The 25712-nt window shown below is 40.6% G+C and overlaps 1 long non-coding RNA gene across 1 annotated transcript in view; it reads right to left on the bottom strand.

Moving 5' to 3' along the window:
* The window catches only part of LOC139176735 (uncharacterized), a 205076-nt gene extending 179365 nt beyond the window's left edge, over nt 1-25711 (bottom strand). Inside the window, exon 1 of the long non-coding RNA XR_011561162.1 lies at nt 24406-25711. This is a non-coding gene — a long non-coding RNA (uncharacterized lncRNA). The remainder of the gene's footprint in view (nt 1-24405) is intronic.
* Between the last annotated feature and the right edge of the window lies 1 nt (nt 25712).

Below are 25712 nucleotides of genomic sequence, written 5' to 3'. Positions count from 1 at the left end.
GAGAAATTGATCAATACTGCCAGGTGCCATAGGGTCTTGGTGGGCCAGACAAGGTGCCGGGAGCCGGCATATTGCATATTGAGTGCATATTGCATATTGAGTGCAGCACTTTTCAGGATCTGGAATAGCTCAACTGGAATTCTATCACTGCCGGTAGCCAGCGTGAGGAACTCCGCCCATGACAAAGGTCATGAGGAAGGAGGCTCGGCATACGCAAAGGCGGGATCGAGCTTCAGGAGTCCCCCTGGAAATTCTCGAGCATATACCCCCAAAACCAGAGTCTGCCTACTTTCTGCTTTGTGCTTTCACCTACACCTCTGACTTTACGGGGGGCTGTCCCCCACTACCTCTCTCTGAAAAAAGTTAGCTTACAGCTCCAGTTAATAATTCCTGGGTGTGACAGTGTTTAACTTACAAATTCCTTTGGAAATCCTCTAGCCTGCCTGAATAGGTTTTTCCGGCCTCATGTGATTGTTCAGAGCCTCCCAACTGTGAGAGGCAGGAGATGTTCTAAACTGTCTAAACACAGATTCTTTTGAATAGTTAAAAGATTGATTAGAAATTGTATTGGTGAAGGGATTTTCACTAGTTGGGCCAATGTTTGCTGCTAAGTTTCCATATCCCTTACCTGCTGTGTCCCTGGCAGTGTATTGATTAATATAATTGGTGTAAGTAGTAGCTTTAATGTTTGTAACCTGGGACCCTTGAGTTAATTCTTTTTCTTGTTATAGCCCACCACACCTTTGCTCTGTAGGAATGCAACTTTATCTAATGCTTTTGGAGGGTGGCTCCTGACCAATCACCTTTAGAGAAAAATAAGTTTTCTGAAGAAAAGGTCTTAAAATGTTAACAGGCCTCCGGGCCAGATGATGCAAATCACCTAACTTTTGCATATGCTAAGTTTGCAGGAAGAAAGCCTGGCTTGCTGCCTGACTCTACCCCTTCCCCCATTATCCTCTGTGCATAACTTAAGGTATAAAAACTACTTTGAAAAATAAAGTGCGGGCCTTGTTCACCGAAACTTGGTCTCACCATGTCGTTCTTTCTCTTACCTTCTGGCTGAATTATTCAGCCTCTTTTCTCCACTGAATTTCTTCACTGAGCTATCCTTATTTCAGCCTCTTTTCTTCACTGAATTTTACTGAGCTATCCTCATTCTATTACTCTTTATATCCTTAATTAACGTTTAATTAAGCAATTGTTTCCTGATCTTCGCCTACGCCGTCTCTCCTTCGAATACCCTGGATCAGCCGGGGCTGGTCCCCGGCAACAAGGGGCTTGGAATTCATTCTAATTGCAACGAGAAGCCTCTGGAGAGTTTTAAGCTGGGAAATGATTCAACCTGATTTACCCTTTTAAAGTATCATGTTGTCAAGAAGGCAAGTTCAGAGGCCATTACAAAGATAGGATGGTGGTTGGACTAGGATTGTAGCAGTGGGAATGAAGGGAAGCAGACAGACTATGAATATACTTGAGACTTAGAGGTGACAGGGAGTCAGCAGATTGGCCACAGTATGTGAGGGAGGGAACAAAGTCAAGAATGGCTCCTCAGTTTTTGGCTGAGAAATCTAGTGATGGAGAAGCCTGAGTGAGAAGCAGGCTTTCTTGGACGAGAGGGATATTGTTTTGGCCTTGATAAATTTGAGGTTATTATTAAATATTAAAATAGAAAAATTGAATTGACAACTGGATATAGGTAAGTGAAGCTCAAAGAGGTGGTCAGGACTACAATGTTCATTACAGCACTGTTTACAATAGCTAGGACATGGAAGCAACCTAGATGTCCATCGGCAGACAAATGGATAAGAAAGCTGTGGTACATATACACAATGGAATATTACTCAGCTATTAAAAAGAATGCATTTGAATCAGTTCTAATGAGGTGGATGAAACTGGAGCCTATTAAACAGAATGAAGTAAGTCAGAAAGAAAAGCACCAATACAGTATATTAATGCATATATATGGAATTTAGAAAGATGGTAACGGTGACCCTATATGTGAGACAGCAAAAGAGACACAGATGTAAAGAACAGACTTTTGGACCCTGTGGGAGAAGGCGAGAGTGGGATGATTTGAGAGAATAGCATTGAAACATGTATATTACCATATGTGAAATAGATTGCCAGTACAGGTTTGACGCATGAGACAGGACGCTCAGGGCCGGTGCACTGGGATGACCCTGAGGGATGGGATGGGGAGGGAGGTAGGAGGGGGGTTCAGGATGGGGGACACATGTACACTCATGGCTGATTCATGTCAATATATGGCAAAAACCACTACAATATTGTAAAGTAATTAGCCTCCAATTAAAATTAATTAATTAATTTTAAAAAAAGAAGTGGTCAGGACTAGATGGCTAGATATAGATACCCTTGAAACTTAACAACCAATGGGAGGAGAGAAATATTAAGCAAATAGTATAAATAAGAGGCCTTCTGAAGAAGAATGGAACAGGAAGAGAATCATATGTAAAAGAAAGATTCAAGACAGCCTCTTTGAGAATTGAAGGCTCTGACTTCTTCAACAGTATCATATTAAAGGGTTAAAGATCTTCAATTACAAACAGGACCTATACCTATAAAATGGTTATTGCTTAGGGAAATAGAACCATAGTCATATGCACTTTCCAATTCATAACAGCACCAGAGACTGCTTTCCTACCAATTACAAAGATCAAAGATCATCCCTCGTAAATATTACATAGAGCATATGCCTCCACAATGGATTTTGAGCTAGAACTAAGCCCTTGTTGTCAATTCTTTTCTTTTTTTCTCACTTACAGTTTCTTTTTTTTTTTTTTTTTAATAGGAGAAAGACGGGGAGAAAACAGCTTCTAGGAAAACTGAATACTAATTATTGACAAAAGCTGTATCATATACATGCTCAACCACTCCCTCCCACACCTCTCAAAATTACAAGCTTTTTTTCCCTATTTTAAGTACCCATTATCATAAATTGAGGCCAACGTCAAACCTTATTTTCCAATTTCTCTTTCTTTCTTTGGGAGCCTTAAGCAATGCTCTTACTCTCGTGGATGTCATCTTGGTGCCAGGGAACACAGCTCTCATGTGGCAGGAATTACAAAAGAACAAATAGCTAAGCTTCATCTGCCATGTGATCCATTATCAAAATTTTTATCTTTTGCTTCTGGAATATGAAGTTGTACTTCAGGGGAAAAAAAGAAGAATATTCCAAATAGTGATTCATATTTTCCCTTAAAACCATAACTTTTGTGAGGCCCAAACTGTTGTTTTCAAAATCAACTTGCTCTACAAACAGCTCCTCCCCACCCAGAAATTAATGCATGAACACACACAAAAATGCATAAACTTGCATATAAACAGACTGAACAGTATGTGTGTATCTTTAAGTTTTAGCTTATGTTGTTTCTGTTACAAAGCTGCTACAAAAGACCTAGTTGAACAATAAAAATATTTAGCATATAATTGTATTTACTGAGTTGATTGAAGCAATCAGTTTTTTGCCTCAGACTCTAGCAAAGCTATTTAGATGCTTTCTAGATGGTACTCAAACACTTTTTTCATGAGTCTGTTAGTTTCTAAACCATAAAACTTGACTTTCCATATATTTTTTTTCTTTTCTGTGCCTTTGGATTATACCCTCGTGCTGGACTGGATCCCTTCCCATTTAGCCTCTTTCTTACATTCTTCTGCTTATCTCGTAGCCTCCAGACCCTTCCTGATGCAATCTTTCCTGCTCAACTCCATCAGATTACGGTTTCTTAATTATCACTTTATGTCACTTTTCTGCTCAAACACGTCAATGGTTCACCATTTCTCCATGAAGTCCAGACTCTTAAATATGACAGCAGCTGACACCTCACTTTTCTTATACACAGACGCTGTGAAGTCCAGCTAAGCCAAGCTCCTATGTCCAAGTCAAATGCCTCTTCAAATGATCTTCCTAATCACCGATTCTTGAAAAATATCTTATTCTCTTTAGCTATTAGTAAACAGCCCACAAAGTGACAGCTGTTACATATCATATGCCCTTGCATTATAGATCCTGTGTTTACATAAGTTTTGTATTTTTCATCTTTCCCACTAAAGTCTTTGAAGGCACCTTCTTTCTCTTGTTCATCATGCTGTACCCAAATATACGGCAGGTGCACAATAAATATTTGTTAACTGGAATTATCAAGATTGCCCGAAACTTTAGTAGTGACATTAATTTTATCCTGATTCAAAGAGCAACTGTTTTAGAACATTTACATGAAAAGAATGATCCTACTTCCTCTCTACATTTCTCTTATTAACTAAAAGATTTCTTGTGACTGTGCATTTTCATATGTGTTTACTGTTCTTGACATTCCACAAGAACCAGCAGGTTATTGGTTTTAATAAAAAGAGAACTATGCTTGGGAGGTTTTTAGATAGATCACTAGTCTGCTCCTTGATAAATCAATAGTTAGGCAATATGCACATAGACACGTGCTTTTCAGACTATAAGCATTCTATTTCTACCCACTCCAGGACTTCACCTAAGCCACAAGAGGAATTTACCTGTTTACTTAAGAGTCTCTAGCTAATAATGTTATCTATGATGTCTTTTTAAAGCCTTAAAATGTAAGAGACACAAATTAGCATCCAATAATTTCAGTTTTGCAGTGAAGTGAGTGGCAGCCAAGCTTGTAATGTTTCCACCAGAGACTTTTCTCACCTGAGTGTTTTTGGGGCTTCCCAAAACACTGAGCTGATGGCACTAGTGGTAAAGAATAGACAGGGTTTGATCCCTGGGTCAGGAAGATCCCTTGGAGGAGGGCATGGCAACCCACTTTAGTATTCTTGCCTGGAGAATCCCATGGACAGAGGAGCCTGGTGGGCTATGGTCCATAGGGTCGCAAAAAGTCAGATACAACTTAGCACACATCACCAGTGTTTTTTAGAGCTCCCCGCGAGGGGCTGATGGCCCCATGTTTGGCCACAGTGAAACCACAACTTGAGATTCTTGAAATTATCTGGGTTCATCTATCTCTCTGTATCTCTCACCCATGAGTACCACACTGCCCCCACTCTGACTGCCATTTAACTATAAATTACACCAATGCATGGCAGGAAGAAAGGTTCAAACAGTTTTCCTGTATTTATTCTTCTACAAAGACTATAGGATGCATGTGGCCACAAAGGATGCTGAACTGGGCACCCATTTCAAATTTGAAAACCAGAGAATAAAACACAGTGTCACCAGAGGGGGGAAAATATTACAACTATTTCCAGCCTTGAAAAAGAAGTGGCCATCACTGTGGGGATTGTTGGGCAGCTCAACTCAAAGCAGGAAACAGGACCTGTAGGAATGTGGTAGGCTTTTAATCAAGTGAGTACAATTTTTAAATTTTCAAATCTTTTTTGTTTTTGAAGCATATCCATTAGCTTCTGAAAGATCAGCTCTTACTGACTGAGCTGGTGCTTTGCTGTTGACACAGCTGTCAGGCTATCCCTGCAGAAGGACTGAGGGGAGTCTTGAAGCTCACCCCAGGCTCTCCACCCACACACCTTCATAAAACATTCAGGTATTTCTCTGCCTGATTACTGTGCTTATACCACTGTGTAACTATCACTCTCCTAACCAGATGTTATCTCAAATAACCTCAATAGAACTATTATGAAAATCTAGGAATAAGGTATGGGGTTCAGCCAGGATTGCACAAGAAGCTTTTGGCCACAGATCCTGCCTTGAAGCCAGAAGTGATTATTATTACTAATAATTACTTTCATTTATTAAATTCCCACCAGGTGCCAACTGCTTTATATCTGAAATATTGATGAGAAGTAATATTATTAAGCTGCTTATTATGTGCCAGGTACTGCTGAGATTCTTTACATGTATTTACATGTAGAGATTCTTTACATGTAAATAATGCAATTTACATAAGAAAATGCACATATAAAATAGAGAGATCTTTTTAATATATAATTTGACTTATTTATTTTTGGCTGTGCTGGGTCTTCATTGCTGTGCGGGCTTTTCTGTGGTTTGTGGTGCTCAGGTTTCTCATCTCGGCGGCTTCTCTTGTTGTGGAGGACAGCTTCTAGAGCATGTAGGCTTCAGTAGTTGTGGCACACGGGCTCAGTTGCTCTGGGCACTCAAGGTCCTCCCAGATCAGAATCAAGCCCATGTCTCCTGCATGGCAGATGGATTCTTTACCACTGGATCACCAGGGAAGAGCCGGTGAAACAACATGTGGTAGTTTGTTGCTGTTGTTTAGTTGCTAAGTCGTGTCTGTCTTTGCAACCCCATGGACTGTAGCCCCCCAGGCTCCACTGTCCATGGAATTTTTCAGGCAAGAATACTGGACTGGGTTGCCATTTCTTTCTCCAGGGAATTTTCCTGACCCAGGAATTGAACCTGCATCTCCTGCCTTGGCAGGTGGGTTCTTTACCACTGAGCCCACTGGGTAGCCTGATAGATGTTTAACAGCAGTGGATGCTTGAGAAAACTGAGATTCAGATAGATTATAGTAAATAACCTGCTGAGGTCACACAAAGAGTAGAAGCTGGAGCTGGGTCACGATGTCTGGAAGCTCCAACAGTCATACCATTGGCTGTCTTGTTATTTTATCTTCCCTGTTCAGCAACTTTTCTTCCTGGTAAACATTTCACTTTCATGTGGTGGTGGTGGTTTAGTCACTAAGTCGTGTTCGACTCTTGCGACCCTACGGACAGTAGCCTGCCAGGCTGTCCATGGGATTCTCCAGGCAAGAGTACTGGAGTGGGTTGCCATTTCCTTCTCCAGGGGATCTTCCCAACCCAGAAATCAAACCCAGGTCTCCTGCACTGCAGGCAGATTCTTTACCAGCTGAGCTACGAGGGAAGCCCACTTTTATACCTAGTTATTAGATGAGGCACTTGAGGTCCAGAGATATTACTTAATGCAGGTGGTAACTGGGGTCCTCCTCAGATCCCTTGGAATCCAAAGCCTTGGCAACTGCGCACAGAGCTCTATTTCCCCAGAAATCTCAGAGGATGTCTGGCCTTCTGTGTCTGTCTTGAAGTGATGTCTGAGGTTTTCTCAAAGAGCTGCCACCTCTCTCTTTTTGATTCTCTATCCTCTTTCTGTCTCTGAACTCTAACTGGAGTTCACCTTCTCCACCACCCACCAAACCCCCAGGGCATCATCATAAAACTGCTCCCTCCTTTGTCTCCTTGTGGGAAGGGCTCCTTTGTCTCCTTGGGGGAGGGGCTCTATACAGAAACTAATACTTTATTATCCCATTCTAATTTTTCACAGTCTGAGGTAGTTCTATAGAGTGCTGAGTCTGCTGAAAATGCAAACCTCAGGTTGTGAAGAGGTAGAACTGAGTGTGGCCCAGGTATCCACCTTTCTTTATGAATCACCCCCTGATTCAGACCCAGGCAGCTCCCTTCATTTACTCTAGTCCAATATTTCACTATTTTCTAGCAACAGATTTGCATAGCAGAGAGGGATTTTCCAGTGGGAATTCCAGGCAAGAGTGAGAAATCTTACAGCAGAAAGGCCTTTGTTTTTTCTCCTAATATCATATAGGTCACTCTTGGGTATAGATTTGATTCATAGAGATTTAAAGCAAGGACCTTTTAAATATTCATCTCATGTCAAATTCAAAGAATAGGTCTTTTAAAAAACCTCTGGTTTATTATCATGAAATGTACTAAATAACCATATTTTTCCTCTTTGATCATTAAATATATACATATATCACATATATGAAATAAACAGTGTTGGAGTTCATAATCAGGCTTCTTTCCCCACTGTTTCAAAGGATCCTGAGGAATAATGTAGAGTTTTTAAAGACTCTCTTTCTTTACCAATATCCTATAAGCTATGTCTTGAAAGATCTGAGCATTTTTCTCTTAATTTCAATGTACTTTCCTCCAATAATAATCAACATGAAAGAACTAAAACACTGATGATAAGGAAAAAACATAGATAGTGGAGAAAATAAAGGATTAATTCTTAATGCTAATAGAAGTTTGAACATTAAGTAAGTATTTTAGACTGTTAGGCATCACTTAAAGAATGAAGAGACCCATACCAAGAAGATTTAACAGTTAACAAGGACAACCATAATATCATAAATAAATTAAGCTTGAATAAATACTGATGCATGCCCTACCTCTTTTATTTTGAGTGCAGAGCTTTCACACAAAATTCTCATTAGTAATAAATTCCCTTTGCTATGATGGTGACCTCATAGTTTAAAATGCACAGTTATTTTTTTTCAGTCAACTTTGGATGTGTTCTGAAGGATTTATCTAAACTCCTTTTTTTCCCAGATATTCCTCTGCTTATATTTGCATAGTCATTTGCATAATATTATTCCTGATAAAGCCCTGGTTCTCTGAAGAAGAAAATTAGCAATTATTATTTTGCCACAAAATGAATGATAGCACAGGATGTTAGCTACCAACCTCATTTAAAAACTTTTGAAACAGGGCATAAAAATAATATAAAGACATGTACTATTAAAAAAATTACCATCCCATCACACATGGCAAAGACTTCTCTTTCAGTGATTAACGGTGTCCACTGAAGGTCTGGTGGAGAGGGGGAGGAGCAGAGTTGTCAGTTGCTAGAAAGGCAGGGAGAGCAGGCAAATTATTCCGAGCAAACCATTTAATGAGGGCTTTGTTAGCGTGGAGGGCTGCCATGCTGTATGACAGCTGGCACTTAAGAGTCACGTTATTAAGGCAACATAATTCTGTCCATCTGCAGTTCAGCAAAAGGGCCAGTAATGGCCCACAATAGCCCAGAGCAACACTGGTTTTAATTACATTCTCCCTTATTGCAAAATACTACATACATATATGTTGCACACACCAATATGCACACACACATTTGTTTAGAATAAAGAGGATTTTTTTATCTTCTTAACACGACCTAAAATGACTCTTCTTCTCATGGTCATCAGGGAAGGCCTCTGACCTCTCCTGTTCTCTGAGAAAGAAGTGCCCAGCTGTGCTTCCTCCCCAAGTAATGGCGACAGGCATCAAGTCACATCATTAGCAGAACTGCCACAGATGGGGTGAGGGAGAGGGCTGCCAGCAAAAACTAGTCAACACTATCTCACACACCTCCAGATTAAACAGCTTTAGTATATCTAATGGATTGAAAAGCCAATGGTCACCAATACTATTTCTTTGAGGGACAATAGCAAACTCTTTTAAAAAAGGAAACTTAAACATAAATGTAAATTTTCCCTTATAACTGAAGTTATAGAACATTGGGGGAAAAAACTGTAATTTCATTACCCAGAGATAAAAAATAGTAAGCTTATAGTGATGTCTTCTTTTTTCTATATTTTATCTGTCTGTAACTTGTTAAATTGAAGAAAGTAGGGAAAACCACTAAACCATTCAGGTATGACCTAAATCAAATCCCTTATGATTATACAGTGGAACTGAGAAATAGATTTAAGGGACTAGATCTGATAGATAGAGTGCCTGAATAACTATGGAATGAGGTTCATGACATTGTACAGGAGACAGGGATCAAGACCATCCCCGTGGAAAAGAAATGCAAAAAAGCAAAATGGCTGTCTGGGGGCCTTACAAAGAGCTGTGAAAAGAAGAGAAGCAAAAAGCAAAGGAGAAAAGGGAAGATATAAGCCTCTGAATGCAGAGTTCCAAAGAATAGCAAGGAGAGATAAGAAAGCCTTCTTCAGCAATCAATGCAAAGAAATAGAGGAAAACAACAGAATGGGAAAGACTTGAGATCTCTTCAAGAAAATCAGAGATACCAAGGGAACATTTCATGCAAAGATGGGCTCAATAAAAGACAGAAATGGTAGAGACCTAACAGAAGCAGAAGATATTAAGAAGAGGTGGCAAGAATACACAGAAGAACTGTACAAAAAAGATCTTCACGACCCAGATAATCACGATGGTGTAATCACTCATCTAGAGCCAGACATCCTGGCATGTGAAGTCAAGTGGGCCTTAGAAAGCATCACTATGAACAAAGCTAGTGAAGGTGATGGAATTCCAGTGCAGCTATTTCAAATCCTGAAAGATGATGCTGTGAAAGTGCTGCGCTCAAAATGCCAGCAAATTTGGAAAACTCAGCAGTGTCCACAGGACTGGAAAAGGTCAGTTTTCATTCCAATCCCAAAGAAAGGCAATGCCAAAGAATGCTCAAACTACCGCACAATTGCACTCATCTCACATGCTAGTAAAGTAATGCTCAAAATTCTCCAAGCCAGGCTTCAGCAATACGTGAACGTTCAAGCTGGTTTTAGAAAAGGCAGAGGAACCAGAGATCAAATCGCCAACATCCACTGGATTATTGAAAAAGCAGGAGAGTTCCAGAAAAACATCTATTTCTGCTTTATTGACTATGCCAAAGCCTTTGACTGTGTGGATCACAATAAACTATGGAAAATTCTGAAAGAGATGGGAATACCAGACCACCTGATCTGCCTCTTGAGAAACCTATATGTAGGTCAGGAAGCAACAGTTAGAACTGGACATAGAACAACAGACTGGTTCCAAATAGGAAAAGGAATACGTCAAGGCTGTATATTGTCACCCTGCTTATTTAACTTATATCCAGAGTACATCATGAGAAACACTGGGCTGGAAGAAGCACGAGCTGGAATCAAGATTGCCGGGAGAAATATCAATAACCTCAGATATGCAGATGACACCACCCTTATGGCAGAAAGTGAAGAGGAACTCAAAAGCCTCTTGATGAAAGTGAAAGTGGAGAGTGAAAAAGTTGGCTTAAAGCTCAACATTCAGAAAACGAAGATCATGGCATCCAGTCCCATCACTTCATGGGAAATAGATGGGGAAACAGTGGAAACAGTGTCAGACTTTATTTTGGGGGGCTCCAAAATCACTGCAGATGGTGATTGCAGCCATGAAATTAAAAGATGCTTACTCCTTGGAAGGAAAGTTATGACCAACCTAGATAGCATATTCAAAAGCAGAGACATTACTTTGCCAACAAAGGTCCATCTAGTCAAGGCTATGGTTTTTCCAGTAGTCATGTATGGATGTGCAAGTTGGACTGTGAAGAAAGCTGAGCACCGAAGAATTGATGCTTTTGAACTTGGTGTTGGAGAAGACTCTTGAGAGTCCCATGGACTGAAAGGAGATCCAACCAGTCCATTCTCAAGGAAATCAGCCCTGGGATTTCTTTGGAAGGAATGATGCTAAAGCTGAACTCCAGTACTTCGGCCACATCATGCAAAGAGTTGACTCATTTTAAAAGCCTCTGATGCTGGGAGGGATTGGGGGCAGGAGTAAAAGGGGATGATAGAGGATGAGATGGCTGGATGGCATCACAGACTTGATGGACATGAGTTTGAGTGAACTCCGGGAGTTGGCGATGGACAGGGAGGCCTGGTGTGCTGCAATTCATGGGGTCAGACATGACTGAGCGACTGAACTGAACTGAACCGAACTTGTTAAACAGTAATGTTATACCATTATATTGATTTATAACTTTCTTTTTTCCGTATAATAATATCCTGCTAACATCTCTTTCTTGTCACTCAATATTTTATTCTACAACATGATTTTTAATGAAAGCCTAATAGTTCAATTACAAGTATCCACCATCTGTTATTTAACCCTCCCCCTAAGTTGGCCACAGCTCTGTGAATAAACAACAAAAATGTTGGGCATTCAGGTTGTTTCTTTTTTTTTTTTTTTTTTGCTCCTTTACAAACACTTTTTCAAACATAAAAAGAAATTATCAGATAGACACATGAAATAGTCATAGTATTTCCTGATGAAATTTCCAGAAACAAAAGGCAACTATTTGTTGCGCCATGTGGCTTGCAGGAACTTGGTTCCCTGACCAGAGGTTGAACTTGTGCTGCCTGTAGTGGAAAAGCAGAATCTTAACTACTGGACTATCAGGGAATTTCCATAAAAGGCAACTATTAATCTAGTAGTACTTTTCAATGAATTTGTATTTTCTTAATCACAGTAGTATCTATGCACATTTTACAAGGAGTCATACACACACACAGGTTAAAAAAACGATTCAACTCCTGTGTGAGTTCCTAATATTCTATAAAACTACACAAGTTCAATGGGGGTCTCTAGTGCACAGGTGGGAAAGAGTTGATTATAGCACAGATGTAGAAAGGATGTTCCAGAAATAGGCACAGAAAAGTGGCATTAATATTTCCTCAGATTGTAAAACTCCAGTGTTATTAAGGCCCCTTAAAGTGAAAAGCAGGCACTAATTTGCTGTCAGTGATCTGTATCTGTTTTATGTAATATTCAAGGAAACTTCTTAAACAGCAGGGTTAGAAATCATAACATAGCTTTCATGCACATTATTACAGGTCCACGCATCTGTTTGTGTCAGCAGCTAATATTCAAGATCAGTATTTTGCTTTTAAAAAAACTAGAGTTTGTATCTACCATGAAAATTTGTCTATATCCAGTAAGGAGAAGGAAATGGCAACCCACTCCACTATTCTTGCCTGGAGAATCCCAGGGACAGAGGAGCTTGGTGGGCTGCCATCTATGGGGTCGCACAGAGTCAGACACGACTGAAGTTACTTAGTAGCAGCAGCAGCAGCAGTAAGGAAATAAAAGGGCAAACTTTTCCTGCATAAGACAGACTTTTAACACATTTCCTAACTCTTAGAGCCAAAAGGTCAAGAATAATGTAAAAGTAAGAGAAAAATAGATATTGAAGAAAGAACAACCACAATAAATCTGTTTTAATAGTTCACACTAATTAAAGTCAGCTCAATACATCTATTTTGAGGTTTTAGCACATTTGATGCAATTCCACTATTTAAAATTCGAGGGAGCAAGTCATTTGCTATTTCAGCATTTAGTTATTGGTAGGCACACAACAAGAATTTTAAAATACTTGTCCAAATCTACAAAAAGGTATTTATAAGGACTGTACAAATATCTTCCACTATCATCTGTAATGGCAGGCCTATAAAATTTTCTCTATTTTTGAATTGGAATAGGCTATAACTTGTAATAAAATTTTTAAGAATCCAGATTTAGATAGAATATATTTTTTTAAAACACAGAATGTCTATGAAATGTGGGTTGGGGGGAGGATGTAAAATTATGCCCTGTGTCTTTGCAAATTTTTTTTTATTATGTTGATGCAAGCCAAGTGTCAGTTGACACTATCCTTCCTTAAAGATTTAAACAAAATTTTGCTTCCTTTCTAAATCCCAGTTGGAGTTTGTGACCATCTCCAAAATCTCTGTGCATTTTGGGGTTTACTTTCTGAGTCATTTGTGGTGCCAGGCTTCTACAAAACTCTGGATCTCATGCAAACATCATGATGTTTCTCTGCCTTCTTCTGCATTGATCCAGATGTGGGATGCAGCCATTTTGATTTCCCCTAAAACACTCACACCAGCATTAGAATGTGAAGCAAGATGACACAGATTAGGGTGACCAAAGAGGATCATATATCACACAAGTTCAAATGAAGTCTCAGATATCCTTGTTCATAAAAGTCCCTTGATCACCCTGCTATAGAAATTTCTCATTTTAAATTCAGCCATAGCTCCCAACTTGCTGCACAGCTCACTTCTCATTTCTTCTTTCCTCCTCTCTCTTGATTGTTGCACATGCAAGGCAATTTCACTCTCTCTTTGCTATTTCCTTCTAAACATGCCCTGGAGCCTCATTTTCTGTATACAAGAGACTTATTAAAGCACTTATCCTAAACAACTACAGTTTCATTCTACTCCTCTCTCTCTCCTTCCAACATACACACACACACACACACACACACACTCATACACAGGTAGCGTGGTAAATACTAAAAATGTTTATCATATAAAATTACTTTTATAGTTATAAAACATGAAATAATGACTTCATAGGTTTTATTCTCTGTGTTGGTATAGAAACTGCCTGCAGAGGTACTTGGGGAATGCCCATTGTCAGGCTGAAATATAAAGTGACAGTACTAAGCACTGTTTTTTCTTTATAATCCCCTCCTGCCAAGAGAAGTGAACTCAGAGGCTTTCTTTGTCTCTTTCTTTCCCTCTTTCTCTTTCTATCCCTTTCTTCCCCCCTTCTTTCTTTTGTAACTAAGAGGTGTTTTTATTCAAAGTTCCTACAGGTGTTGGCTTTGGTTATTTCTGCCAAGTTACATTCCAAATAGTTGAGTTGGGGTCTGGACTATAAATAGGATCTTTAAATAATGTTTAAAAAAGAAAACACATGCATACATACTCACATATTCTAAACCATATGTAGCCAACATTTGTTGCTAACACAACAACCATTTCCCTTTCCTTTTCTTTATAATAACCTGCTAAGTCGCTTCAGTCGTGTCTGATTCTGCAACACTATGGACTGTAGTCTGCCAGGCTCCTCTGTTCATGGGATTCTCCAGGTAAGAATACTGGAGTGGATTGTCGTGCCCTCCTCCAGGGGATCTTCTTGACCTGGGATCGAACCCACATCTCTTGTGTCTGCTGCATTCACAGGGGAGTTTTTTTACCACGAGTGCCACCAGGCAGAGCCCCTATTTCACTCCTGAGGTGATTCCTCTCCCATGTGACTCAAGGATGAATCATAATTGGTCTAAGCCAGTTCTGATGATATAATTTCTCTTGCCAGTGACTGTTTTAAACATGGACATGTGATCTAGTCCTGGACAACATATAATAATGAGCAAATACCAACTAGGGAATGTTGGGAAGCGTCCTCTTTGCTCTTAAAAGGAAAAAAAAAAAAAAAATCCCAAGGAGGGGATATTCTCTTCTCCTACTGAATGTTTTCATAAACACATGGAGCTGTAGTCGCTGTCTTGTGACAATTACAGTAAGCTAGAGGATAAATCTGACAAGATGAGATGGCAGAGTGAAAATATGGAAAGAACCTAAATCCTTGATGATATCATTTTACTTTTGAATTAATCAACCCTGCAGCTGCCTCAACATTTCTTTTTTTCCTGAGGGGGAAAAAAATTGCCCCTTATTTAGCCAGTTGAGTTTGGGTTTTCTGGCTTCTAGTGTGGAGAGCATCCCAGTACCTTGTATTCAAGTCCATTGACTAAAATTAATGGGTTGGGAAGATCCGCTGGAGAAAGGCATGGTAATCCACTCCAGTATTCTTGCCTGGAGAATCCCATGGACAGAGGAACCTGGTGGGCTATGGTTCACAGGGTCTCAAAGAGTTGGACATGACTGAAGCAACTTAGCACGCAGGCATGACTAAAATCAAACTCCTTTGAACATGTATTTTCTCTAAGTCAGTTGGAGCTGCTATCTGAAGGGCTACCATTTTCATCTTCATGTTTAAAGATGCTTGATCTCATTCACCAGCCACTCTAGAATTGCTGTGTTTATGTTGCCTTCTTGGCAATTAATACCAGATGTTTCTGCTCAGAAACATGACTATTGGACTCCCTGGGCCTTTTTTCCCCTCATGCCATATGGTCTCAGGAAGAAGAAGGGTGCTGACAGGGTGATAGGTTAGCCCCATCCCAAGAACGGCTCCTTTTGACTCACAGCCAAATTTATGAAGACAGGAATCACCAAGGCCATCGAGTTTCCGTAATTTGATAAGAGGTCGCTAATAGCATCCATTCGTCCTGTCTCTTGTATGTAGACCTAAATGTGGTTCAAAGATAGCAGAATGACATTTCATAGACAAAGACACCACAGTGAATATTTAAAAGACTGACTTGTTTCGAAAGAGCCTCTGTTACCCTCCCCTTTCTTGCCGTCCAGCCCCAGGGGTTTCCGGATCAGCAGGGCAGTCTTGTCCTGTCATGTTCTTGCTAGTTTGTAATCTCTGTCTCACAAAATCAATGGGGTGGGTGTGGCTGAAAGTGTTAATGGAGCAATAACAACAGGAGGCAGCCATCTCCACCTCCAGACTTCTGGGTCTCAACCCCTCTTTGTGGCAGGAGTGATGTCTATTATTAATCATAAGTATTCCATGTTTTAAAGTTTAACTTTGCAAATATTATAAAATATGATTAATCTACTCTATTTACAAGCCCATTATCCTTGAAAATATTTCAGAGGGGGAAAAATCCCTATGGATTATTCATATATCTTTCAGCTCATCTCCCAAAGGCCAAAATGTGGGAGAGGATTTAATGGCTGCTTCTGCTATTCTTCATTCCTCTGTCTCCATTTAGGATTACTGATATTAATCCAACTTAAACCCCAGCAAGGGCTGTGTGATTTTAAGCCAGTATTTAACCACTTTATGCCTCAGTTTCTTAGCAAAATTAGACTAATAATTTCATTGCCAAGAGTAAGTAATATAATTTAGGTGAAATGCTTCGCCTAATGCTTGGCAAGAAGAAAATGATCAATAAAATATCAAGTATTGTTGTACTGTGTCATCATTGCTAACAATTCTGCAAGAAATTGTGAGGCACAAATTTAGTTTTGTCATGGTTTTTCTTTTCTTAACTATAAAATGGAAAATAAAGTCAGTCTAATATTTAAGGATTAAATAGTTTTAATTTAATCTTAAATCTATAAGCATTAGATTTTACAGGCAGAATTTTGGCATTATAATGTGTTAGAATAAGTTTATTTCAAAATACTAATTATAATCAGAAAAGTAAACTTTTCCTTTGATAATAATAATGCTTCCTTTTCTTTTGCAAAGAAAAGCAAGGCAGCAAAGAGTTTGCAATAAATTGTACTCTGATTTTAGACACATAGTACAACCAAGAGATAAGATTAAATCCACAAGAGGGAGACAGGTTCATGCTAAATTTCCTCAGGGAAAGTTAAAGAAAAAAAAAAAGTACAACTCTAATTGTGTTCAAGGACTTTTTGAAATTTGCAAAAACATTTTAGGTTTAGCCATTTTTTAATGAGTGTACTTTTAAATTCTAAAAGTAAAATAGTATCTTAAAACAAGTCGGCAAACCTTTGGATGTGTGTACATGCCTACACACTCAAATATCTGCTGGGTGATTCCATTTACAAAGAAAAGAGAGTGAAAGGAGGAAAAAAAGAAGAAAAAAGAAAGGGGGGCTGGAGCTGTGTATGGGGGAGTGCTGTTAAGAAGGAGAAGGTAAAAGTACTTTAACAAACAGGCTACAGGGTTGAAGAGCTGCAGTCTGAGGGTGCCTCCACGCACTGCCCTGTCAACTCGGGCACTGGGCCCATTTCCGGCCCCATCTGGCAGTGAGCTCTGCAAGCGCGTCCATTTAACCGGCTTAGCACTCAGGAGGTCTAGCACCCTCGAGTCTTCCCTTCCTCCACCACATGTCCCTGGGCTGCTCTGCAGGGTCTCTTCTGCCTCCAGAACTGAAGTTTCTGTGAGTGGCCTGCCACCATCTGTTTCTACTCACCAAAGGTGGAGACAGTTTCTCAGGGTCTGAGATAGCTCCCATTTTTCTTTCTGGTCCTACTCTTGAGAGCCCTTTGTGGGCTTTTCCTTTTATAGCTCACCTTTCAACTGGCCCTTAGAGAAAAGGGTCTTGTCTAGAGATGGATCAGGAGCTTATGGGGCCTTCTCCACATCCTCTGCTGTAGCTCCTCTCTGAAGTCCCAGATAATAATATCTCTTGCGTATTTCCTGAGTTTTTCAGATGCCAAAACCCATCACCAAACGGAAGAATTAACTATTTGATGATTATGAGCACAGAACCCCCAGACCTACTGGTGCCTAAGGACTGATAATGTTAACCATCCTGTTATCTCAATATCAGCCAATCACAGTATTGTGCATGAGCTGATCCCTTATCCTGGGACGTCCCTCCCTCTCCCTGCCTTTTAAAATGCTTTGCTGAGGGAGTTTCCTGGTGGTCTAGTGGTTAGGACTTGGTGCTTTCGCTGCCATGGCCTAGCTCAACCCCTGGTCTGGGATTCTGCAAGCTGTATGCAGCACCCCCAGAAAGAATGCTTTGCTGAAACCCTTTAGGGAGTTTAGGGGTTCTGGGGATATAAGCTACCCTTTCTTCTTGCTGGGCCCTGCAATAAACCTTTCTCTGTTCCAAACTCTGACATTTCGGTTTGTTTGGCCTTACTGTGCATCAGGCATGTGGACTTGCATTTGGTAACAGAGAGACTTAAACTGAAACCCAGTTCCTAAGCAGAGCTTTTAACAAAGGCCACAACCATCTCCCAATGTGGCCTTTGCTCCTCCAACTGGGCATAAGGCACCCTCATCCCACCCCCCCCCCCCACCCCCACAGACAGCTCCCACATCTGCTCTCCAGAGCTCTCCCCTGTCCCCTGCCGGCCCCTCCGCTTCCCCTTAGACAAGAGTAGACTTGGGCACCTGGAGGGCCAGGCAGTCTGGGAGGAAGGAAGCCACTGCTGCTTTGCCATGTGTCATATGTTTTCTACCAGACACCTGGCAGCTTGGGTCCCTTTCTGGAGGGGGTGAGGAGCCTGGGAATCAGGGGCTGGAGGAAGAGAGACCTGAATGCAGGGGACTTCCCCAGGAGATGAGCAGTAATCCCAGTCCTGGTTCCACCTCACTGAGCTTGGCCCTCGTCCCCCCAACTCCACCCTGCCCAGCTAGAATTTGCTTGATTCTGCATGCCAGAGTGGGCTTCCCCTACAAGAAGGACGGTTCATTTGGGGGCAGAACCCTCAGTTCCCAGAAGCCTTCTCTCTTTAAGCTGCTGCAGCGTGTGTGTGCCTCCGCTGAAAGACGGGCAGTTCAGACCTCGGAAGGAGCTTCCCTGGCTCCATCACTTCCAGCCTGTGGGGTTTTCACCCTGTTACGTGGGGATGATGACACACGGTCTGCAGAGCATCATAAGGGTTAAGTGAGGTTAGACGAGTCAGAGATTTTCAAATCACTCCCTGAGGAACCCTAAGTGTCTGGAAGACATATTTAAGAGACCACACTGGCAATATGGAGAGGGCTCTGGCAATCACACACACACACACACACACACACACGCACACACACTTCAACCAGAATATCTGGTTCACCTTACATACAAGAGTTTACCCCTCTCTGGATTAGAATCCTCTTCCTTCCTGTGTCCCCATATGCCAGTGGGCTTTTAGACTAGTGGTCAGTAGCCTTGAGCAGGGCTTCCTTGCAGCTCCACTGGGGTTTGGATCCTCCAAATTCACACTCACCCCACTCCCACCCCTTAACCACAGCAGCTCCATTTTCATCTGTCCTGTGTCATTTAAAGCAATTCTGAGGAACAGTGGTGAGGAGAAGCTGGTCCAGTACTTTCAGTCTGAGAACCCCTGGTGGCAGGCGTCTGGAACCACTCAGATGAGCAGTAGTGATGGGGTGTGATGCATGCTGCTGTGAGCCAGAATTGGGTGGGTCCCGGTCTGCCTCAGCTGCAACTGTCGTGCTGGCACAGGGGGCTCAAAATACTTCTCAGCCCAAATACTTACCATGTGCCAATCGACTGGGATTGTTTTCTTTGTTGACTTGTACCAGCTTTACTGAGAAGGAAACTTTGGCTTGAGCCAGGGCACCATCTGTGGTGAGGGAAGTGGCTCCTGGAGGGGCAGATGCAGAAGCTGGGATTGCAGAGCACAGACGCCCCTCACAGCCAGCCCCACCTCTGACAGAGTGGATGGCCTGCTAGTGTGGATTGTCTGTGCCATGGTGCCCCATGAATGAAAAAGATTCCTTGTCAGCTTAAAACACTACACACACACACACACACACACACACACACCATTCACATTGTGCCAACTGTTCCCATGAGCATACCTAGATCAGTGGGTACAGACTTAGTGTGATAAAAGCTTATCTCTGGGTGTTCTTATTGAGTAAAAGACTGTTCTATTTTTACTTTATCTAACTATAACTTCCCTGTTATTTATTTATTTTGATTTGAATGGTTTAATTATGTCACAATAGTCAAAATGTGGAAGCAACCCAAGCATCTATCGAGGGATGACTGGATAAACAAAATGTGGAATTTACCCAGAGTGGAATAGTTGCTGCTGCTAAGTCACTTCAGTCGTGTCCAACTCTGTGTGACCCCATAGATGGCAGCCCACTAGGCTCCTCTGTCCGTGGGATTCTCCAGGCAAGAATACTAGAGTGGGTTGCCATTTCCTTCTCCAATGCATGAAAGTGAAAAATGAAAGTAAAGTTGCTCAGTCATGCCCAACTCTTAACGACCCCATGAACTGCAGCCCACCAGGCTCCTCCGTCCGTGGGATTTTCCAGGCAAGAGTACTGGAGTGGGGTGCCATTGCCTTCTCTGAGTGGAATAGTATTCAGCCCTAAAAAATGAAGAGTATTCTGACACACACTACAGTGTGGATGAACCTTGAGGATATTATTTTAAGCCAGTCACAAAAATATAGATAACATATGAGTCTACCTCTATGAGGTACCTAGAGTAGCAGATTCATAGAGACAGAAAGTAGAATGGTGACTGCCAGGAGCTGAGGGGAGGAAGAATGAGAAGTTAGTGTTTAATGGCCACAGAGCGTGGGTTTGGGAAGATGAAAAAATTTCTGGAGATGGATGGTAGTGATGGCTGTACAGCAATGTGAAGGTGCTTACTACCATTGACTGTACACTCAAAAATGGTTAAAATGGTAACTTTCATGTTATGTATGCTACTGCTAAGTCACTTCAGTCGTGTCCGACTCTGTGTGACCCCATAGACAGCAGCCCATCAGGCTCCCCCGTCCCTGGGATTCTCCAGGCAAGAATACTGGAGTGGGTTGCCATTTCCTTCTCCAATGCATGAAAGTGAAAAGTGAAAGTGAAGTCGCTCAGTCGTGTCCGACACTTAGCGACCCCATGGAGTGGGGTGCCATTGCCTTCTCCTCATGTTATGTATATTTTACCACAATAACATTTTTAAATGCTTATGAAATATTTCAAACAGAAAAGTATATATAATAACAGTCCATTTATAAGTTCTCAGATTTAATAATTTTGCCCTGTTCACTTCTTTTTTATTTCTAAGCAAGAAATCATCACAGAAGCAGCTAAGTCTCTCCTCCTCACCCCATCCATTTCATTCCTCTTTCTCCTCCATAGAGGTAACCACCTTTGCATGTATCTTCCTATCTATACTTTAACATTTTCCTACATAAGAACATATGATACTGTTTTGTGTAGTGTTTAAATAGGACAAAGGGTAGTGTCTTTTGCAACTTGCATTTTTACCCATCTTTTGCGGGGAGATTTATACACAGTGACCTACGGAATTCATCGAAAATCCTGAATAATATCACATTGTTTGAATCCCACTGATAGACATTTAGGTGGTTTCCAGTTTTTGCTATCACAAGTGCTGCAGTGAATATCCTGAGCATGTTGCCTTGAGCATGCTGAGAAACACGAGTTTCCCAGATGCCATTCCCAGCAGTGGAACTTTGGGGTTGGAGGGGATGTGCATTTTCTATTTCATTAGATATTGTCAAGTTCATCTCCAAGGTGGCTGTACAATTGAACTCCCACCTTCACCAAAAAAAGAATGTGTTTCCCCCATTGCCTCACCAAACTTGGATACTCTTACTTTTTTCCCTTTTAATCTAATGAGTATGAAGTTATATTTCATTGAGTTTAATTTGCATTTCCCCATCAGTGAGTTTGAGCAGGTTTTCACAAGTTTCTTAACATTCTAGTTTCTTCTTTAATAAACTCCTTGCTTCCAATACTGAACATTTCATAAGGGCAAAGACAGTCTATTATTTATAGCAGAATATTCATCACCTAGCACAAAATAGGTCATAATTATTTGCTGAATTAATAAATTACTATAGATGCTGGTAAAAAATTTTTTTCTAATTTTAATGACAGTTAGTGCTGTAATTACTCCTGATGGAGTTATTTCAACTTCATGGAGGCTAAATAATTTGCCACTTCCACACAGCTGATAAACTGTGGAACCTAGACATAAACCTTGGTCTCATGTCAAGAGAGCCCACAGCCTTCATATTTCAACATCCTGCTTGCCTTCAAAATTCAGCCAGGAAAATAGAAGAAAAATGAATTAATGGATTAAGGATCTTTAATTCTGTTAACAATCCTTTGTTTTAATTAAGCTACTTTACCTTGATTAAATCCCTCCAAAAAATGTGGTTTAATGTGTGAAAGTACATTAGACTTTGAAAATCATCAAAGGATTTTACTAATTTGGAAGCCTTATACCAGGAGGAGGGAAAAATCCCCTATTTAAAACAAAAGTTGTTGCCAGCTGCTGTTTTCCTCTAGAGACCATTTATATCTGTTGCTCATACTTTTCACCCAAATTGTAGGTTTACACACCCAACTGCCTAGGAGATAACACTTCCTGATGTCTAAAACACATCTCAAACTTGCCTCTCCAAAAATGAACTTCTGATCCTCATGCTCTGGTCCCCAATCCATTCCACCCACAGCCTTCCCACCCCAGTTGACAATAGCCCCATCCTTCCAGAAGCTCAAAACAAAAACCTTGCAGTCATTTTTACTGTGCTCCTTCTTTCCCACTTCACATCGTTTTCCTCTTCAAATCACACTGACTGGGCCTTTCATACATATCAGGCTGCATCACTGCTACGACCCTCAGGGTAACACCCTGGCCCTATGACCCCATCTCTGCATTAATCTAATAGGTCCTCCTCCTTCTTCCTGGCCTCCAACAGTCTATTCTCAACACAGCAGTCAGTGATGCTCTGACAACTCAGATCATGTTCCTCCTCTGCTCAATGGCTCTCTATTTCACTTGGTCTAGAAATCAGTCCTCAAAATGGCCATAGGCCCCACATGATTTATTTCCCCATTCCTTCCCCAAGCTCATCTCCTCTACTGCCCCCTCCCTGGTCCCCTTGCACAGGCCAGAGGCACTCCTGCCTCAGGGCCTTTGCACTTGTTCTTCCCTGCATCTGAAGAGCTGCTCCCCATAGTCACAAGACTCACTTCCTCTCCTCCTCGAGGTCTTTGCCGAAATCTCACCTTTTCAAGAAACTTAAGTTCTGCTCCACCTCAAACTCCTATATTCCTAGTCCCCTGGTATAATTTTTCTCCTTTCCATGTAATTTATCACATTCTAGCATGACATATATTAATACTATATACTTAATAAATAATGCTCATCTCCCCTCAATTAGACTGTAAGCTCCTCAAAGTCAGGGATACTTTCTGTCTTGTTCACTGAGACATCTACATAGCTAGAACAGTGTCAGTATATCCAGTAGTGAGTGCCCAACATCTCACATAGATATGGAACATGGATGTAAAAAATCCTCATAACAATTGTTCAGTTGCTTAGTTGTGTCTGACTCTTTGTGACCCCATGGACTGCAGCACACCAGGCTTCCCCCAGAGCTTGCTCAAGCTCATGTCTATTGAGCTGATGCCATCCAACCATCTCATCCTCTGTCATCCCCTTCTCCTCTGCCTTCAATTTTTTCCAGCATCAGGGTCTTTTCTAATGAGTCAGCTCTTCTCAGGTGGCTAAAGTATTGGAGTTTCAGCTTCAGCATCAGTCCATCCAATGTCTATTCAAAATTGATTTCCTTTAGGACTGACTGGTTTGATCTCCTTGCAGTCCAAGGAACTCTCAAGAGTCTTGTCAAACACTCATAGCAATAAATACAAATTAAAAAATTGATTCCAGTAATAAAAATAATACATCATACCAAAAAGAGTTAATCCCAGAAATACAATGTTGGCTCAATATTTGAAAACCAATCATATTATTCACCGTATCAAAAGACTGAGGGAAAAAAAACATATTATTGTTTCAATAGATTCAGAATAAAACTTCTGACAAAATTACTATTCATGCTAGAATTCTCAGCAAGCCAGGAGTAGAGGGGAATTTCTTTAATATGATGAAGGACATCATTTAAAAACCTACAGCTAACATCATAATAATGGTGTCAGATTGATTACTTTCCTGCTAAGATTGGAAATAAGGCAAGGATATTTACTCTCAACACTCCTACCAACATCCTTCTGAAGACTCCAGCCACTGTAATAAGACAAGGGAAAAAGTGGCATACAGACTGGAAAGGAGGAAATAAGACTATCTCTATTAGCAGATATGATTGTCTATATAGAAAACACCCTAGTTTCCAAATATGAACTAGAAGTAATGGATGAGTTTAGCAAGGTCACATTTTATAAAAAGTCAATATAAAAAGAAAAATCAATGTGTTTGTATATACTAAGAATGAGCAATTGAAATATGAGTTTTTTTAAATGCTCCATTTATAATAGCATTGAAAAACAAAAATACTTAAGTATAAATCTAACAAAATTTATGGAATATTTATTTGTAGAGTGAAAACTATGGAACATTGATAAAAGAAACCAAAGAAGACCTAAACAAATGGAGAGAGTATTGTGCTCATAGATTCAAAGACTTGATATTGTTATATTGTACTCAATACTCTCCCCAAATTTATCTGAAGATCCGACCTACAACCTAAACCAAAGTAATAGAACTATATTTTGTAGACATAGACAAGCTGATACTAAAATTTATGTGGAAAAGCCAAAACAGTTTTGAAAAAGAACAAGACTGTAAGATCTTACGTGCTGTGTGTGTGCTCAGTCGCTAAGTCATGTCCGACTCTTTCCGATCCTGTAGGCTGTAACCTGCCAGGCTCCTCTCCCCATGGCATTTCCCAGGCAAGAATACTAGAGTGGGTTGCCATTTCCTTCTCCAGAAGGTCTTCCCGACCCAAGGATGAAACCCATGTCTCTTGCATTGCAGGCAGATTCTTTACCATTGAGCCACCTGGGAAATACATTAGACCTTATTCTCTCTGACTTTAAGAATCATTCTAAAGCAACATGGATCAAAACTATGTGGTATTAATGAAAGGAGAGATCAATGCAACAGAATAGAGAGTTCAGAAATAGAGCACACATACATGGTCAATTGATTACTGACAAAGGCTCCAAGGTAATTGGTATGATTAATGTTTTGTGTTACTTTAGAGGTTACAGAATGTCCAGAAATCTGGATAAACATTATTTCTAGGTGTGTCCGTGAGAGTATTTCTGGGAGAGATCAGCATTGGTATCAGTAAACTGAGTAGGGCAGATGGCTCTCCCCAGTGTAGGCAGGTATCTTCAAGTCCATCGAGGGCCTGAATAAAACAAAAGGCAGAGGAACAGAGAATTTTCTCTCCTTTCGCCTGACTGCTTGAATGAAAATAATGGTCTTTTGCTCTTGGACTGAAGCTTAAAACACCTGTGCTCCTGGTTCTGAGACCTTTGAATTTGGACTGGAATTATACCAAAGCTTCCCTGGGGCTTCAGCTTGCAGATGGTAGTACTTCTTAGCCTACATAATTAAATTAGTCAATTCCTCATAATAAATAATTGTATATATTTTGTATATAATATAAACATAATATAAAGTACATGTAACAGAAATATAAACATATATCCTATTGGTTTTGTGTCTCTGTGCTGTGCTTAGTCACTCAGTTGTATCTGACTCTTTGCAACCCCATGGACTGCAGTCCACCGGGCTCCTCTGTCCATCTGGATTCTCCAGGAAAGAATACTGGAGTGGGTTGCAATGCCTCTTCCAGGGGATCTTCCCAATCCAGGGATTGAACCTAGGTCTCCCACATTGCAGGTGGATTCTTTACCAACAGACTCATCAGGAAAGTCCTTTGCATCTCTGGAGAAACTTAATATAGTAATTTGTTTGGAAAGAATAGTATTTTCAACAAATTGTGGTGGACAATTGGATATTTATATATAAAAAAAAAACTTTGACCCATGTCTTATACCATATACAAAAATGAATTAAATCTAAATTTTAATTTTAAAACTATAAATTTCTTAGAAGAAAACATAAGAGAAAATCTTTTTGACTTTGAGTT

This window comes from Bos indicus, chromosome 2 (genome assembly GCF_029378745.1).
Source record: "Bos indicus isolate NIAB-ARS_2022 breed Sahiwal x Tharparkar chromosome 2, NIAB-ARS_B.indTharparkar_mat_pri_1.0, whole genome shotgun sequence".
In the NCBI taxonomy this organism is placed as follows: domain Eukaryota; kingdom Metazoa; phylum Chordata; class Mammalia; order Artiodactyla; family Bovidae; genus Bos; species Bos indicus.
The sequence above is the reverse complement of the archived record's forward strand: the minus strand, read 5'-3'. Positions and strand labels throughout refer to the sequence as shown.